The sequence below is a fragment of the Hesperophylax consimilis genome, chromosome 21 (assembly GCF_061612785.1).
Source record: "Hesperophylax consimilis isolate HC1 chromosome 21, BYU_Hcon_1.0, whole genome shotgun sequence".
NCBI lineage: Eukaryota > Metazoa > Arthropoda > Insecta > Trichoptera > Limnephilidae > Hesperophylax > Hesperophylax consimilis.
Window position 1 is genome coordinate 8,672,475 of NC_142856.1, and position 19,983 is coordinate 8,692,457.

Genomic DNA, 19,983 nt, shown 5'->3' on the forward strand with positions numbered 1-19,983 from the left:
TTTGTCGAACCATTCTTTTAAGGTATTGATATCATGATTAGCAGTTGTTTCAAGTTCATTCCGTGAATTTGCTTGGAATATAATTGCAGTATCATCTGCATATGAAATAAGTTTTCCTGTTATTGGTAATTCAAAGATATTATTAACATATAAGATGAATAGAAGAGGGCCCAAAATTGTGCCTTGTGGTATTCCAAAGTCGCTTGTGCTCGGTTCACTAAGAATATTTTTTATTTTTACATATTGATTTCTAGAGTTCAGGAAACTTTCAATCCACGTGTTAGCGTTATCAATAATTCCGATTTCGTTAAGCTTGTATAGTAATTTTTTGTGACTTATGCTGTCAAAGGCTTTCCTTAGGTCTATGAAAATTGCAAGAGATTTTTTGCCTTTGTCCAGTGCTTCATATATTTTTGTTGTTAAATCTATGATTGCATCCTGCGTGGTTATTTTTGCGCGAAATCCAAATTGTTGGTCACTCAATATATTATTAATTCCAATAAAATTTTGTATTTGCTTTTTCGCTACCTTTTCGAAAATTTTTGAGATATTTGATAGTAAGGTATAAATAAATAATAAGGTCAAAAACTTTCTAATAAACCCTCCCCCGCCTCCTTTCTCCCTTATGCTCCCAATAATTTAACCCCCCATGTGAATGATATATACGGGAAAAAATACTATTGACTAAAATGCAAGGCGTTATGCCTTGATAATGTATGTATCATGAGTCATTTTCTTGAACACGTGATTCGTAATTTACTAAAAGTTTATCAGGAAAAAAATTCGTAAGGCCGGCAATCCCTTTTTAACCAGATTCTTCCTTGCTGAGAGAAGATTATTATCTTCCATTCTGAATTCGATGTTTCTAAGATCCCGCATATACGTCCCCACTGTATTTATGTTATATCTGTCCTTCCTTTTGGTTTGCGGTGACATAAAATTAAACTTACGTAAAATATAATTTCCTGTCTTGCTGTCACAAAAAAAAACACAAGAGAAATCTTCTCAAAACACCTGTGTTTGGCTATTTCGTTACCCAGTTGACAAACTAAAAATGGCCGAAGTGTATTCGACACAGGAAGCATTTTAATTAAAATTCCGAATACCGCTTATCGGATACAATATTACAATGAATGGAATTACACGAACAACCTTAGATTTGTTTACATTACGTGGAATATTTGAAAACATCTGTTTCTTTGAAGTGTCACATGTTTGTTGAAATATCTGACTTAAATCGGACGACAAATCGCAAGGGAACTAGAGAAAAACATCTGCAGGGAGAAAACATCATGATAAAAAGTAATTGCTAATTTATTAAAAAATATCATCAAATTATTCGGTATCCTGTTGAAAACGGGATTGTAGGCCATTATAGATGAATTGGTAAACTTTAAGTAAAATACCAATTCACACATAATGTGTGTTCGGACACATTATGTCTTCGGACAAACAGATTATGTGTTCGGACACACACATTATGTCTTCGGACAAACAGATTATGTGTTTGGACACACACATTATGTCCTCGGACAAACACATTATGTGTTCGGACACACACATTATGTCTTCGGACAAACACATTATGTGTTCGGACACACACATTATGTCTTCGGACAAACACATTATGTGTTCGGACACACACATTGTGTCTTCGGACACACACATTATGTGTTCGGACACACACATTATGTCTTCGGACACACACATTATATGTTCGGATACACACATTATGTCCTCGGACAAATACATTATGTGTTCGGACAGAAACATTATGTCTTCGTACAAACACATTATGTGTTCGGACACACATATTAAAACATTTTTGCATTTCGTCTTGATATCTCATAAAGACAAAGGCAGGTGGATAAACACACGTTCCGATATTATTATGAATTTGCCAACACTTTATCAGGAAGCAGCTTACAGTCCCGTTTTTAACAGGATGACTAATCATTTTAAGAGATTTTCAATAAATCAGCATTACTCATTTTTATCCTTATATGTAAAAATAATAATGATATTTGGATGATTTGTATAGCGCCGTTTTCGTGAAAAATCACCTCAAAGGCGCTGTACAAATATATAATATTTTTTTACAATCTTACTACTAACTACAGACTAGTCAAAATATTATCAACTTATGGCTAACAGATTGTATCCACCGGTTCGTCGATCACTAATACAAAACTATATGTACAATGCATTTGACCAATGAAAGTTATGCTGCGTTAGAATGCATGTGTATTGTTATTTAGTTGTATTTTGTACAGGCAGATAAAATACCGCCACACATAAATGAATATAGGCTTGAAATGGCTTTAGCCGTGTTTAGTAACGGGTTCTGAATATTCAGGTAAACTTCAACTTCTCCCTTCCACTTCTTAAGCCACATAGGATTCAACAAATTGGTAATGTCATAGTCACTGCTTCCGCGCAATCATCATTTAACTTCATATTTTGAAAGCTAATTCAGAGCTCGTGTAAGCGGCAAGTAGGTACCATGCGTTATTCAAGTTCAACTTAATAATTTACATAACCGGAATGAGATCAAAATAACTTGATGCATTATTGATTTCATCTCTGTAGGGCAAAAATAATATGGGGTGCGTTGTAAAGTGGCATAAAAGAGGACGGTGTGGTATCCCCTACCTCCTGCCCACATCCCTCAAACATTATATTCCATAGTAATTGTATATTACATAGGGGTGGGTCCTTTATTTGTCTCCTGCACGCCAAGGGTAAGTACTTAATTTCAATTGAGTGAACATCCTGCACAGACTTTTTGTGCTGGTATGGAAACGCATTGAGCTGGAAACGACAACGTAATGCAAAGATTTTTAATGCTTTATTTCCAGGGAACGAATATGGCATAAATTCGTGAAAGTCATGGACATTTAAATTAATAGATGAGCCAATCAGGGACAGGGGAATTAACCAACTTGCGAGGAGCGCGGGAGGCGGCGTGACCGTCCCGCTTTCAGTGATTTATCAATAAATGAATCGGACAGTATACAGGCAACTCGCATTGTAATGTCACCATTCGGTCCTCGAAAAAAAGATCTGCTTAAGAATTACCATTCCAATTTACAATGGCGCGCAAATTTCTGGTCATAACTAACAACTTTGGTTTCTCCAGATAAGAACGCGTCGTTGATGAATTGATTAAGTCTATGCATCGTGTATACCATTTATTTCAATTTTAAGAGCTTCGTTAGTTCACCCCATTGATTAATAAGTCAGTTCTTTTGCAAAACGAACGACATTATCCAAAAAGTCGAGCATATTGACAGCTTATCCGACACCGCGCTAAAAACAGCGGCTTTTGTCTACCGACTGTCGGAATCATATTCTGAACGTGCTCGCAAATATCGGTATCTGACCATAGATGACGGATTTTGTCAATATCGTATACACATAGGGCTTTATCGATCACTGTGCTAGACCGCTTGATCTCTGCAAAGGGGATGATCAAATGATGGTTAACCTTGACTCCGAGAGGCGTGCGAAGCCTGCACTAGACAATAAATATGTCAGAATATATTATTAAAGTCAGAAATGATTTCAAATACATAATTTTGCCATTTTGACGGCTTAATTATGTATTTGCTAGTTGCGATAATAGGTGTTGTGCGTTGCGTGGACTGTCTAGACTATATGAAGCTAATGATAGTCCAGTGCAATGATGGGATCACTATCCACTATACGCACTCCATTGAAATGCTGCACAGAAAACTAAATACATCTGGCTTACTATAAACATAGCTTCTTGTAAAGTAATTACCAGAATCTTTTCAATAGTGACCAACTTACTTTACGCGCAGATAAATGAGTATTGCAAATTTCTTAAAAATCTCATAAAGTTATTGGTAATCTGGTTAAAAACGGGATTGCAGACCTTTCCTGATAAACTTTTTAATAAATTCCTAATATATCGCAACCGTGTTCATGCACCTGCGTTTCTCTTGATAATAATAATGACGAAGTGCGAAAATGTTAGAATTTTTATGAACACGTGTCTCGACATTGTGAAAATACATTGGTATTTTACTAAAAGTTTATCATTCGTTAAGGACCTGCATTCCCGTTTTTAACCGGATTACGAATAATTTGAAAAGATTCTTAATAAATTAGCAATAAATAAACACACGATCAATTAACAGACTTTGTATATATAAATCAATTTAAAATTGACCGATATCATGATTTATTTTGTAAGAAACAAACAACTTTTATATAATATGCAGTGATAGATATAAATATACAAGTTAATTGAAGTCAAGCCACAGAAGTTTCTTATGTTAAAGTGCATTAGAAATGAAGTTTTAGTTTCTTAAAATTAATTTGGTGTTAAAGGAAGGGGAGAGGAAGAGGAAAATAGGAAGAGGATAGGAGATGCTGCCGATACATTCCACACTCTCATATTAATAATCGATCGTACGCATTACTTCATATCGATATTTCTTTACGTTATTACCAAAAATGTCAATGCTGTAAAATTTTTTATTATATTGTGCACATATGCGAGGAATTGGGGAATTTTTTCGAATGTTTGTTCTACAAGAGGGTAGATAAAATAAATCAGATTGTCGGGTTGATCTAGACGGAATATGAAAATTTATTAAATTGGTAAGTTCTGGTGAGTCCAGACCATTATTTAGGATTTTAAATAATAGGATTTGATCAAAAATTAGACGTCGTGTTTGGAGGGAGTTAAAATTATGAAATTTAATGGATTCGGTATAATTTGAGAAGTGTAAGTTTAGTTTATAATTTATGTATTTAAAATTTTTTTTTGAATTCTTTCTATTCTTTCGATATGGGCTTGGTATAAAGGAGTCCAGATCGGTGTACAGTGTTCCAGGTGCGGGCGAATATATGAGGTGTAAAGGGAATATAGAGTGTTTATGTTGTGGAAGGGTTTTGCTATGCGAATTATAAGTCCCAGCATTTTATTGGCATTGTTAATGATGTCATCAGTGTGTTGGATAAAGTTTAATTTAACATGATAATATATTCGTAATTTACTAAAGGTTTATAAGGAAACTTGTTCATTCTTAAGGCCTGAAAACCCGTTTTTAACCGGAACTGCCAATAAATTTAAGAGATTTTAATGAATTAGCAATGGTAATTTTTCTTCGTAAAATCTTAAGAAGTCAAATAGTTAAATTTGATAGCCCCCAAATATTGATGAAGCTGCTCGATTCTGTGCAAAAGAAGGCGGTTCGTAGAAGTGACAGACCGATTCCCATCTCTGAATAAAAAAGTCCGAAATCACAGACATAGGAATTAATAGACGAGAAGGTAATGGCGAGGGGTAAAATCAACTGTTGAAGAACGAAGGGAGTAAGGCTGACTGTGATTCGTCAATAAATCAATCTGACAGTAAATAGGCATCTCGCATTATAATATCACCATTTACTTCTTAAAAGTAAAATCTGCGTTTGAATGAATAGACATTTTTACATGGGAGCGCAAATTACTCGCCACGTTATGAACTAATTTGCGAAGTCCAAATTCGGCAAAGTAAGGCAGCTTCTATTTTCAGAGTCGTAGTTAGTTTCAGAGTATTTAGTTAAGACACTTTTACAAATGTCTCATAATTTACTTACCCCAGTAAACAACGATGAGCACACTTGAGAATCGCTACATCGTGATGTGATAGTATATGTTTCTAAAACTGATCCATATAATACGGTGTGAATAAGCTTAAAATAAAGTAAAATAATGCTTACTTATGGAATGTAATACGACAATTGGGTTTATTCTCTTTTTCACATCTATTTTTACAAGTTTTCATATCAAAAGTCAACATTTTGCCGTGTTATTTCGTAAAATGAACCGATGATGCCTCGACCATAGTTCGCACAAGAATGATGACGTCACGTTTTCAAATTTCACTTGAGGCCATATGCGAGCCCAGCCGGCTCAATGGAACCGGTATGGGGAGTGGGGATAATACGCTTTTAATCACTTAGGGCAGGTCTACTAATATTCATATGTCTATGTCCGAAATAGTTTTTGTTACAATTTACTAGGGCACTGGGTGAACGAGCAACGTGTATACCACCTGGCAAGGGTACTCTTCGTTCCGGTGGAAAGGTTTTAGTCGAATATTGGCACGAGCCGTTGAATACCTAAGCAAGGTACAAGCATGGGGTACCCTGTACTTCTAAGACCGAATTACAAAACCATTTCAACTAAATAACAAATTTTGGTCAACTTTTAAATCTTCAGGTATCTGGAATATTGACTGTTATATTTCATAAAGATGCTGTCAGAAAGATGGAGAATTTGTGTCTATTTCTGCTTCTCAATAAAATCCAAATACATGGAGTATTTTCGAACGTATCCAAAAACTGAAAATTGTTTATGAAAGGTGATAAAATACGCTTTCAAATTTTAGTAATATAAATAAACATATAATTTTATAAATATAAAAATTTTAAAATTAAAAATAAAAAGTTTAAAAAAATTTGCTTACTTTTTTTGTTGTCTAAAAACTGAATTTAAATGACTGATAACAAAAAAACAGTTCCATGATAACTCAACACAGTGACAATTCAACACACTTTTAAAAAGTGATATAAAGTCATTAGAAACGATGAAAAAAAACATTAATCTAACCTAACCTAACCTAACCTACTTAACCCGACCAGAGACAACACCGCTAACACCTAAGCCAAATCCTAATTGAATAATACCAACATTTATTTTTTATGTTAACTGCTTTAAATTTTTATATGTCATCCAATTTCAGAAAAAAAAGTGTGTGCATGGGTGTCATCAAAAGTTCTCAGAATGCATTGTCATCGACAACGAGTCTATCTTGAACGGATGCCGGGATGCGAGTTAATATATATGTACTTCCAATATTCCATTTCATTCAGTTCGGTTGTAACTTCATCACTTGCTCTTATAAATATGACGCATCTAACAACATAGGGGTTAAATCTAGTGGCAGGACCATTTTGAAATTGCTACAGACGTTTAAAGTGTATTTTCGTATCTGTAATATATTAAATGCTAAGTTATCTATTTTTTGTTGACTATGAAGTGAGAACATCACTTAAACCTTAGTTGGGTTCTGTAATTACCTTAGCGAGGTACTTGTAGGCACCGAAGTGTGACACCCTCCGTCCAAATTAAAAATTTTGCTCGCAGCTTTGCCGGCTTTATGAATATTCAACACATCACAGCCAGAAAGTATTTTCTGGAAAAGTTGAGACTTGCCTAATGCTAACATTGCAGCCTGTTCTGGGTTTTCACATCATCAGCAGCAGAAACCCTTTGTCAAATGGCGCCAGGAGAATTATATTATAAACGCCCTTGGGTTCTAGCACACGCTATTTTTTCTCTATCTGCACATACAGACTGAGCAACAGCAACGCAAGGCAGGGTACAGCTATTAAATAAAATTTGTAATTATCTACTTAATTCTTCTTTTTTTTGACGCCTTTTGTTTGTTCTGCGTAGCATATTTGACCAACTTAATTTTTTTACGATTGCAAAACCTATTTATTAGCAAAATATTTTAAGAAAAATATATTTTTTTATTGTGTACACAATCAAGGTTCCATTAAGTACCTACTTACCTGCAGCTTGAGTGCGAAAATTGAAGCGTTATAATTTATAGCGTAGAACGCGTTTTTTACAGTTATAGAACCGTATTTAAATTAATGGCAATTCGCAGTCAACCAGACGAAAACAAAACAGAAGAGCGTTCTGAATTTGAAATCATTCAAACGGTTATTTTCTAAACAACAACGAAAATGATATCTACATAAATTTCTTTAAAAAAATTGATTGAAACGATTATCACGGAATTTGAAAAGAGGAAAAGTTTTTACATTGTTATCTTTTTACCAATATTGGGAACTTTTTTTCGAATTTATTTTTTAATGTCATAGTTCAAATATGCTGTACGCAAACAATGCATCTGTGTAAGTACTGTGTTCAGGTCAACTGTGATTGCGATATCTCACTTTTTGTCGTTCGTCTACAAACCTCTACACGTACATCTGTCACTCGTAAGTAATCAATAAATATTTTTGTAATCTAATAAAGATTGTATCTTTTATTTTAACATCATAAGTTAATGCTTTCTCAGAATTCCTATTTTTCCTAGTTTTTTTCCACTTTCAGATCGCAGGAAAGAGATAGAAAACCTTTTAATCGCACACTAAATGTTTAAATTGACATTGTGCTGATCACGTACACAGTAAAATTATTATAAATACACATTGTTTTCATTATTCGATCAAAAATCGTATCAATAAATAGGTACCAGAAATACACCTATTCTCAAATTTGAGAAAATTGTGATTTTGTCTTGACTTTCAACTGTCAGCTAAAAGCTCTCAAATGGTAAGTTCTGGCTTAATAAAATTTGCTCACTCTTTCGTAGTTGTTATTTTTAGATCAACGCAGCTAATTTCAGCTAGAAAAATCATTTTCATCATGAGTTATGCAATAGAAAAAATATCCATTATAATCTACACGTAAAAAAATATATTTTTTTTACTAAAATAGGTACATCTACTTTTATTAATAGATAGATAGATGTACAGGGTTTTCCAATAAGATGTGTTATTTTGAATAGCCCGCAATTTCGGTAGATGTTACTTTTGAAGCTGTCATTTTTTGACATTTAACAAGTAGAAACTACGCCATTAATAAAAATGGAACGATACACGCTTCAACAATGCATTGAAATTATTAAAATTCACTTGAGTGAATCAAATGCAAATCATCTTCAGTGATGAGGCCCATTTCCACCTCGGTGGCTTCGTCAACAAGCAAAATTGTCGCATCTGGAGCTCGGAAAACCCAAGAGTTATTGTTGAAAAGTCTCTCTTTTCTCAACGTAGGACTGTTAGTTGCGGTTTATGGTCCGGCGGAGTCATTGGACCTTACTTTTTTGAAAATGAGGCTGGAGCAACAGTTACGGTGAATAGATTGCGCTATCGAGAGATGATTAATGATTTCTTATGGCCGAAATCGGATGGTATTGATCTGGACAACGTTTGCTTTCAACAAGACGGCGCTACGTGCCACACAAGCAACGAAACCATTGATCTTTTACGATTGAATATCAAAATAACACCTCTTATTGGAAAACCTGTACATGCTTAAAAATACATATTTTTTGGTTTGACTGAGGATTGAACCTTCCTCCCCAGGGACTGGAGTCAACTGCGCTAAAAACTGAGACAATTTCAAATTGGGTAGTTACTGTATAGTTGGGTATTTACTGCTGTAAGGTCACCCGATTTCAGAAAAATGCGTAATTTTTTATACATGATTGCCACCAATCAATGAAATGCAGTGTCTTTGACAACGAGTCTATCTGGCAAGTTTCAGCTCGATCGGATGTTGGAAAGTAGGTTAATTCACTTAAAAGTGAAATTCAAGGAGATGCATTCAAAAATAAGGCAAGACGCCATATTGTTTGTTCCAAAATTTTCAGTTCTTTTGATTAGAAAAACTATTCCGCAAGTTAAATTGTAGAGATAAAATGTTCCATAGACAAAATATTTATTCGAATGCTAACTCTTTCCGTCTCGACATAGTTTTGCTTTATTAAATTTATTCCTATATCTGAGTGTGCTACCCCTCTATATAATATAGATTCACCTCACGTACAGGCTCCATACAAGTTTGTAATAAATGAGCGCGCAACGCGTGTTCGCTGTTCACGCCAATTGTATAAATGTGTAGGGTCTTTGAACAGCTGATCATAGGCCGCCATTTTCATGGTTACCAGAGAAAGATTCCCGTTTGTAATTTGAATAGATTTCCATAGAAAAGGAGAAAATTAAGATTGGGGGCTATTCGAATAAAAAGTAGGTAAATCATTTTCGTGATATTTACTAGAAAAATAATTTGCCAATAATAAGGATGGTCTCATTGGAACATTGTTTAAAACAAGGCACCCGACGAAGGTCTAAATGCCTAACAAAAGAGAGATTTTTTGCAGTTCAGTGTTGCAAGTCGACTATGTATTTGTAACAATAACATTCCAATATTCAACGAAATAATATGCAAGACCGTATTAGAAAAATTGTTTAGGATCGTTCGTTACGGGCGCTGCATACATTGTTGCGCAATCAGTTGAGTAAATACTATTAATTATGAAGGTGCCGCCAAATATATAGGGTAACATCGGGGCGTGATTATACATAATATTACAAGTAAAAAATAAGCAATAATTTTTTTCGAAATTCCAATGTTTTAAGGTAGTTTTTAGGTTAAGAAGTTGAACTGTTAGCATGGGAAAATAAACATTGGAATATCAAAAAAAGTCATTTATCTTTTTTACTTCTTTCATAAAGTAGAATCACCTCCCGAAATTAGCGCATTTTACTTCCTGTATACAGGGTGACTGGTAGATGATTCTAAACATATTTATAAATATTTATTCTTTAGTACCTGCCAGTTCGTTTAGCGATATGGGAGTGATCTAATGAACAGATTTGTCGTATTGGCATCGCGGGTTCAATTCTTTGTCTCCATTATTAAAAGAGCTATAAAAATTACAAGTTTTATTGTGAAAGTAGGAAAAATTCAAATTGAATATTAGCATGTTTAGTCGTAATACATATAGGTAACGCAGCGAGAGATGGCTGCAATAAAAAAGCTTATCATTGGACGTATTTGTGCATCAGTATACGCTTCCACTTGCGACGAACGGCACTTTGTCTTGTTCAAGCCTACTTATTGTCACTAGCGGAAGAGGGACAGCAAATGTATACAATATTTGTAAAATAATAAAGTTAGGAAGTTTACAGGATGTCCTATTCATATCGGTTCCAGTTCTATCGGGTGAATGATATCACGAGAGAAATAATCTTAGTTTTCATATTTTTATGTGAGCGATGTCCTTTGTCTCGTTTACGCCTACCTATTATAATTATATCTAAGATATCTCAGTTATTTTTACTAAGGTGTATAAGATATCTAAGATATCTCAGTTATTTTTATTAATTTGTAAAAGATATCTAAGATATCTCAGTTATTTTTATTAAGGTGTATAAGATATCTAAGATATCTCAGTTATTTTTATTAAGGTGTATAAGATTTCTAAGATATCTCAGTTGTTTTTATTAAGGTGCATAAGATATCTTAGATATCTCAGTTATTTTTATTAATTTGTATAAGATATCTCAGTTATTTTTATTAAGGTGTATAAGATATCTAAAATATTTCAGTTATTTTCATTAAGGTGTTTTTATATCTATTTATGTTTTTCTGTATGTAACATGAATTTTATGTGGAAACTTCACTGCTTAATGCAACATGTAAAATGTAATTATTGATATAAAATTTTAAAACTGTTTGTTTTCCCAACAAACTAAAAAAAAGAATTATTTATTATAAATCGAAACCATTTATGAAGTTTGGTAGCCTGGCGGATAGACGCTGACTTATTCCCTTTTAATATATAACATGCCGCGTTAAATTACAATTTAAGTAAGTACTTAACAGACAATGATTAAAACCTTAAAGTGTTATTTCATTTCATTCACCTGGCAACCCTGAATTGATTCGTTTCTACGGGAGTCTAGACTGGTTTCTAAATGGGTAAGTACTCTCAATATGTATTATGAAGGTACCAAGTAGCTACTGCGAATAGTGAGCATTTACGTGATACGCTTACTGAGAGAGAACCTATTTCTCCGTGAATTATTACCTTTGTATGTTGATGTACTAGCAATAGGAATAAGCAACTTCTTCCGAAACACCGATGTTTCGGTTTTAATCAATTATTGTTTTAAGAGTGATCATTTCAAGTTAATCTATGGAACTTGATAATTGTAGTACTTCATATGTGTAGTTGTAGGTACTTGTAGTTTTTGTTGGTAATTGCCAATATTCAACGTGTGGCCACTAAGCTAAACAATTTATGTACAATTCTGTTTCAACGTTTTTAAAAAGAACTGGACTGTTATTGAACGAATAAGATGAAACGTGAAATATAGCACAATAAGCCAAAAAAACGATGACCATGGTGAACTTGATTATAGGGGCTGGGGTACTGTCTAAATGATTAGACGAACGATGGGATAAATACAAATCAAAGCCCATGGCCCGCTTATGGGAGCTGTAAAGTATCAAAATAGCAAGCTTTATGAGTTCTAAAAGGGCCTGCGCCACTGTCAAAGGAATAACGTTGGTTTTGATAGACCCGGTGCCCGGGGCATGTTGGATCATGTACTGGACGATTATTTCGACAAGTATGAGATGAATGTATTCTTAGACGGTCTGGACATAACCCTGACATGGAAGATATCACACCGTAACTACGGCATGGAGGTGGATTCCAGTTCTTTATCCTGATCTAAGGATATGTTCCAAAATATACCCGTCCCCTTCATTTCAGCAGCACAAAACAGAGCGAGTCAGATGTCTCACTCGCTCCAGTCTACGCCAAAGCCAAAATGAGGGAGATAGGTTAAGGACACGTCCCTAGCCAAGGACAAAGAAAAGGAATCCACCTCCTGAGCGCTTACGGGAGTCTTAGATTTGAACACCGTCTCCGTATCTACAACACAGTAAATACCAATCATCATGACCATATATCTTTCTATCGCTTGATCTATCTAGGACTATGCCATCAAGCAGAGGTAACGGTAAGGCACATAATGAGCTCAATGGCGAACACTTACCGGTCCCCTGTTGTACGTGTAAACATTAGAAAACTCTGTACTGACTTATTGTGCAACAACACTCACACACTATGAATGTTAATACAGTCTGTTTGTTTTATGGCAACACTTGTTATAAATTTAATAGGCGCCTGTCCAATCGTATGAAATTAAACAGTCAATCAAATATTGTAGATACAGCAATTACATCTATAGACTTGTGCTTATTTTTCCGAAAAATCGGCATTGTGTAGTGTTGAAATTGGAAGCAAAATGCTCTTTCATCTTATTTCTTCAGCCAATGAATGATGCTCTGTTTACAATGGGAGACGTATTTTAAAGCTTTCGACATTCGACGTATTTTTTGTCTCCACCACGGAGAAAAATGAGTATTGCTCATTTATTAAAAAATCGGTTAATATCGGTTTAAAAAGTAGGTTAAAAATGGGACTACAGGAGGATTTTTATGAACAGATGTTCTAACATCGTGACAAAACATGGGTATTTTACTAAAAGTTTATCAGGATGCCTACCAATTAATTCGTTAATGGCCTGCAATTCAGTTTTAAACGGATTTCCGAATAATTTGAAGAGATTCTTAATAAATTAGCAATGTATTTTTATTTAACAACTAGCTGTACCCCGCCATGCGTCGCTGTGGCTTAATCTATCTGTGCAGATATAGAAACTAATTAATTATAAAATAGTACCTATATAATATAATTATATAATTGTTTTGTATGAGCAATGTTTGCATTTATTACCAGCTCGTATAGTATATTTGCACTGGCTAGAAAATGTGCCAGAAACTTTTTTCAATACTTTTTTAATGTGTAATTAACAATATTGGAAAATTTCCTACTACCACCACAGTAAGCGGAAATGTTGCTTGTGTTGAGATGGAGGACTTTGAAGGCCGAGGAATTGAACCCACGACACCTGGATGGAACCCAAACGCGATGCCAACTCTGACACTGACCGATAACTAATAGTCGTCATCTTTACAATGACTTGTAAGAAGAACAGTACATTATTAATTTGTTATTTCGTAAGACGTGCATAGTTAAAATTGCCTTCTATTTAAAGCTATACAAAAATCTTTCAATGTCATGGGACAAATTTGACATCTATCAGGGGTCAGAAATTAGAAAGTAACTCAAAGATTCACTGATGACTAAACGGCAATAAATCTTTCTAAGTCTGCTTCAGGGATGGCAATTTTAACCTAAACCCCGGGGCATTTCACAGTGGAATTCATTCTTTGTTATCACATTCACGTATTTTTTATTTATTTTTATTTTTATTGTGTTCATTTCTTGCTAGAGCAATCTCGATGAGTTACAGAACTCATTTTAGGGCAGGAGGAACTTACAATTCATATGTAGGAGGTAGTAGGTACAATTTTACAACGGTATTTTGATATCAAATGTAAGTTTCACATTCAATACAGCATAAAAATTAAAATAATGACACGTTAAGTGGAACAAACAACAATAGAAAACAAGTACAGAAAGAAAAAAGAAAAACATGGATAAGATACAACAAGAAATGTATGTTGCTGTATTTGTCTGGAGACGAACATTTTATGTTCTAAGATAACATGGAATCCATACATCAGTGGAAACAGGGAAGATATTGCCAATAGCCACGCGATTCGTATATTTCATTGCTTTTGCACATGCATGTGGCACAAGACTATGCGCCATTTTACAGACATTGACACCAAATAAATCAAATATGAATATGTCTAAACTACAGACCTAAATAAGGATAGACATGAACTAAAGAAAACCTTTTGCCGTGTGAAGCCAGCTTATTACCAAGATGTCACGTGATAAATAATAATGGTTTGAGTAGGTACATGTTACATAGAATTCGACAATGATATAAGCTTCCGAGCCTGACTCCATCTAAGGTGGCATTAACACTATGTTTGTAAGTCTACAGATAAAAGAATGGATCGATGATGGACATACATATATTAAATAATGCTAGATTTTTGGCTCTTTACCACGTGGGGTGTCAAGTAGAGTCTGATTAAAATATTGACTCTTACGTAATGATTTACGCGGATATTATGGAAAACGTGTAAATCATTATATACAGTACAATAAAAATAGTAAAATAAAGGGAACATAAGATTACACGTTGGCATACAAACCAAAGGTATTTAAGTGTTATATTGGCTATAATTGTATTATAAATGGTATAATGATAAAGGTTGGGAATGTAAAACCAAATATCATCATTGAAGAAGAAGATAAACGAAATATGAAACAGAAAAATCAAAAAGATAGCGGTCTCAACTGAGCATCGAACTCAGGATCTTTTCTTACAGGGACAACGCCTCAATCAACTCGGCCAATGGGACTTAATCATTTTTGTCGATCTCATAATTGAAATTCAAAATTAGCAATATCCATTTAAATAAAAATGTAACTGTTCGTTCGTTCAAAATCTTAAATCCCCGAACGTTCTGCACCAATTGAATACGCGTATGTTTTAATATACCTATATTATATAGATGTCACATGTGAAAGGTAAAAACAGGCTATTTAAAAAAAAAACGCCATCTGTTGGATGTGAAAGCAACGTGCACTATTTTTTTCTCTACCTGCAGACAGACCGAGCCACAGCAACGCGTGGCATGGTACAGCTAGTTAATAATATTTTCAACTAATTTTTCACATAACCAAACCTTTTTGTCTTGAATGTTAATGGTATATTCTTACATTGAAGGGTTTAGGGTAACCTTAAAAAGTTATTCCAATATAATTTATATTTATTCAGTAGCAATGAATTTTTCAAGCAATGGTCGTTTCATTGGAATTTATATCATCGGAATATTCTCCTCTGGTTTATTTACTTTGTGGTTAAAACAAAGATTTGCTGAACTAATGGTTTAATCGGACTACCTTATTGGATGGAATATAAATATGGCTTTAGAATTTGCACAGAATAATAAAATCGCCATGAAAGACGAGGAAAGAGGCTTACTTTTGTTTGATTAAAACACAAGGTATAATGAATGAGGATATTAATCACCCCATTCATTAAACACCCCATAGTGTTTGTATGAAGGTATGTGGGATACCATTGTTGGGACCTTTGATGGATTAGCTAGAGAGGGTGTGAGCAAACGATTCAAGATAATGAATTCGGATGGAGTTTAATGGATTTTCTATCTTCCCTTTTCGAAATATCTATGTTAATTTTTAAAGATGTTGTTTACATTAATTAATTAACAGTATTCCTTTATTAACTGGTCGTAGAAAAGTCCTGTTATAGCTGTTAAAATATCCCTCGTTGAAAGACACTGGTAATTTGTAGGGCCAAAACTGTACAACTTCACACCTGATGCTTGGAAAATGAAAACGTTGTTTGTAAATTAACCACTTTTTGGCTACATCAATTAGAAAGGAGAGAAACTCTTATTTTTCAAAAATTAAAATCAAATATAAACAAAAAACAAAAACAAAAACAAAAATAAATAATAATTTAAGAAATAAAAAACAAAACCAATGTATCATGTGGACTATATATTATGCGATGGAAACACCAGTTACTTGCCTTTGTTTTATATGTACCTATTATTTTACTATTATTATTATTTTAATAAGTATGCTAAATAAAAACTGTTAACTTTATGATCTGTCCTAAAACAAGAATTCCTCATAGTTGGACATTAAAAACATTTTACAAATGTACAGTATGTATTTTCTGTATTAGTAAATATTTTTTTTATTTCAAACTCAATGGTTTTGCATTAAGTCTGTGGGTTAAATTGTTTGTTAAATTCTTCGTATTTATTTAGACTCTCTTCTCGCACTTGAAAATATATACACGGTGTCCGGAAACTCGTAGTACAAGCGGGAAACTGGAGAATCTACACCACATGGGGAACCCAAAAAAACATAAAGTTTTTGATTTGAGCATTTTCAAAAAAAAAAAAACCAAAAAAAATATTTTTCGGCTATTTTAGGGTTAAAGTTTTTTCTGGTATTTAGGGTTGAATAACAGATGTTTTAACCCTGCAGAGCAGAAATATTTTATGATTACACCGGGTTAAATGAAGGGTGATTTCAAAATAATGCTTCAAATCCGAGTTTCTTCATTTGTTTTACCATCAAATAGTTTTATTTAGTTGGGTACTTTGATCTTCAGTAATAATTTATAAGAATTTGATTAAAAAAAAAATAAAATTAAAAAAATCAACTTCAAACTCGATTTACTCGATAACGAAAGCTCAAATAATAAAAAAAATATACTACAAAATCGACTCCAAATGTGATGTAGATTCACCAGTTTCCCGCTTGTACTACGAGTTTCCGGACACCCTGTATATATATTATGGTACCGACCTGCCTGAGGAAACATTGAAAAAAGAATTGTAATTGAGATATTTGTGAAAATTGTATAATTTAAATACAATATAATATTTAAGGTTTATATTTATGTAGGTAGGTATGAAGTATCTACGTACACAGTTTATGATTTCAAAGGAAATTTCGGTTTAAATTTTTAAATAAGAGAAAATAAGAAACAGACTTTTTTGGACGTGAGTTTGGAGTGTTACACGTTTATTAAAATATAATATTTAAGCATCCTAGCCGATTGGGTAATATCTACCAGTAAATAAACAAAGAATAAATTAATAAATAAAATCAAATTACCTTTAAGATGCTGTAGTATTTTCCTGTAACTTCGGTGACTTGAATAATCCTGAAAATTAATAAACAATAAATTAATAGAGGAAGATAAACAAACAAATTGACACTATGAAAATGCACCAACCATTTAATTTGTGCAAATCATATTACCATTAAAATATCTTACATCTTTAAAAAATATATGATAACATCAAGTAAATTAATGGTAACGGCAATTAACCATCACACAATTTCTCCGCAGAGGAAGGCATAGATGATGGAATGTCAGTCATTCATACTATATCGTAGTAAAAAAAACATAGCTTAATAAAATTTCATTATTTCATAGATCTTATTTTTCTGGTGCCCACTTCTATCAGTGGGGTCTATTATCCTTGAAAAACTCGTACTAGTAACATTTGGAATCGAGCCGCTAACAATAGCACTCCTTATGTAGATGGCGATAATATTTAAATTCCCGCTCAACACCAGCGGTTGATTTAAGCAAGAAAAAAACACCGCCATAAAGCGTGCTTTGTTTTATTGTGCGACGTTCAGGCATAAGTATTTAAATGTTTAGCGATCATTTTATAAAGAGTTTAATGTTCTACATTATACAGTAAAACCATAAACGGAAAGAGGTTCGAAGTAGAACATTTTGAACTTAAAACCAATTTTTATAATTTTTTTTCGATTATTTCAAAGTCCAAGATGTGTTCTACTCGAAGTATTTAATTAAAGCATTTGAAATATTTCCAAGCGATCAAATTTTCAAACCAAAAACAAATGATTTTGAAATATTTCGTAGTACTTCACCTTAAGTACGGTCTTCGTGGTCAAGGGGTAAAGCTCTCGACTAGCAAGCCGAAGTGCGCAAGCAAATTAATTTAAAATAAATATTAATTATAGGTTGAAGATACTCTCAGTATCGCACTGGTAAGACCACCATTCATGAAAAATGAAACGTTGCTTGAAATGGCCTTAGCCATATTTGGTGACCAGATCTGAATTGCCAGACACTCTCCCACCTTCCGCTTTCCCATCTACTTCCACCCTCCACAGCCTTCGGCTTTACAACATACCGCAATTGGGGATACCACAGTCTCACTGGCAGCAAGTTAGGAGCAATTGGAACTATTGTGCGTTATTCATATTAAAAAAAATGTTTTTCGAAGTCACGGGGTTGTCATGTTTGGCCTATTTTTCTACCGTGTCTTCTGATATATTTATATTCCTAGGTAATTCAGAAGCATGGCGTGGATAAGGTGACCATATGTTTTAAACTATAAAACATTTGTAGAGATGTGGGGGGAGTGAAAGGTCTGAACATGGTTTTGAACCTCCCACCCCAAAATCAAAGGGATCATCTTTAGAAATTGGATCCACGATAGGGATAGGGTACCCTCCGAAGAAATATGACGACAGAAATGTGTTGTGTTTTGTGTGACCAAAGAAAACTCAATTTTATCTAGCTCCGAGTGTAATTGATCCAGCGTTGCCAAATATGGAAAGTCTTTCTTGAACAGTTTTGCACATTTCAAATAAATCGGTATATATTACTCTACTAACACCATACATTTTTATATTACTATGCCTTTTTTAATTCCTTTTCTCACAATTTGATGTCGGTGCCCGATTTCTGAAAATTTTTCGGGCATTTCCGCGTCCGAACGCTTTTCGTTGAGACAACGGCACAGGGTCCCCGAAAACGGGACTTATGGTCATTATAGGCATATCCCAACTCCAGTATTTGCTTAATTTGTTTGTGTCACGAGTTCACGAGATGCCCCTTATTTATGTCATCCCCTTGCGCGTCACATATTATTATTTAAATTCCTTTCTCCGTCTAATATCTACATGACAAAACCAACAAAGCAAAGATACTCTCAGTTGCGCCCAGGTGAAAGATCACCATTTAGAATGTATTTTATTCACTCTGTTTATACGCCCATAAGACTTTTAAATTGGAGATATTGAAATGTTTACAATATTTACATAAGGGTTATAAATAATGGTAAATGAAATTATCAAAAATATTATCTTGACATACTCGTAAAATAATAATTAATAAAAACCGAATGTGTTAAATTTTAAAAAAACCTTGATATCATTGATATATTCATTTGCTAAACTATGAAGGCGAGAAATCGGCGTATTTGCTGAATAACTTTTTGTGAATCGTGAATTGGTCATTAAAGTGTATCGAGTAGGTACTCTTAAAATGACTACACTCATAATTTCACTAGAATTATTGATACGTTGCTTCAAATGGCTTCAGCCGTGTTTTTTGCAGATCTGAATATGCAGATACTTCTCAACCTTTCTCTTCTGTATCTCCTTCCATTGACCACTCTCTTCATCCTCACAAAATACCCCGATTGGAGATAATATAGTCCCACAGGCCCCGGATCTTATTCAAAACCTTGCATTCTATTTAATTCTCATAATTCGTATCACGGTCGCATAAATGATCACAGACATTCCTAAGAGATCTCATTTCTTTAAATTCATTAAATTACTAAATGGGATTAGCTAAATTATACAGGGTTTTCCAATAAGAGGTGTTATTTTGATATTCAATCGTAAAAGATCAATGGTTTCGTTGTTTGTGTGGCACATAGCGCCATTTCGTTGAAAGTAAACGTTGTCCAGATCAATACCATCCAATTCCGGCCATAAAAAATCAT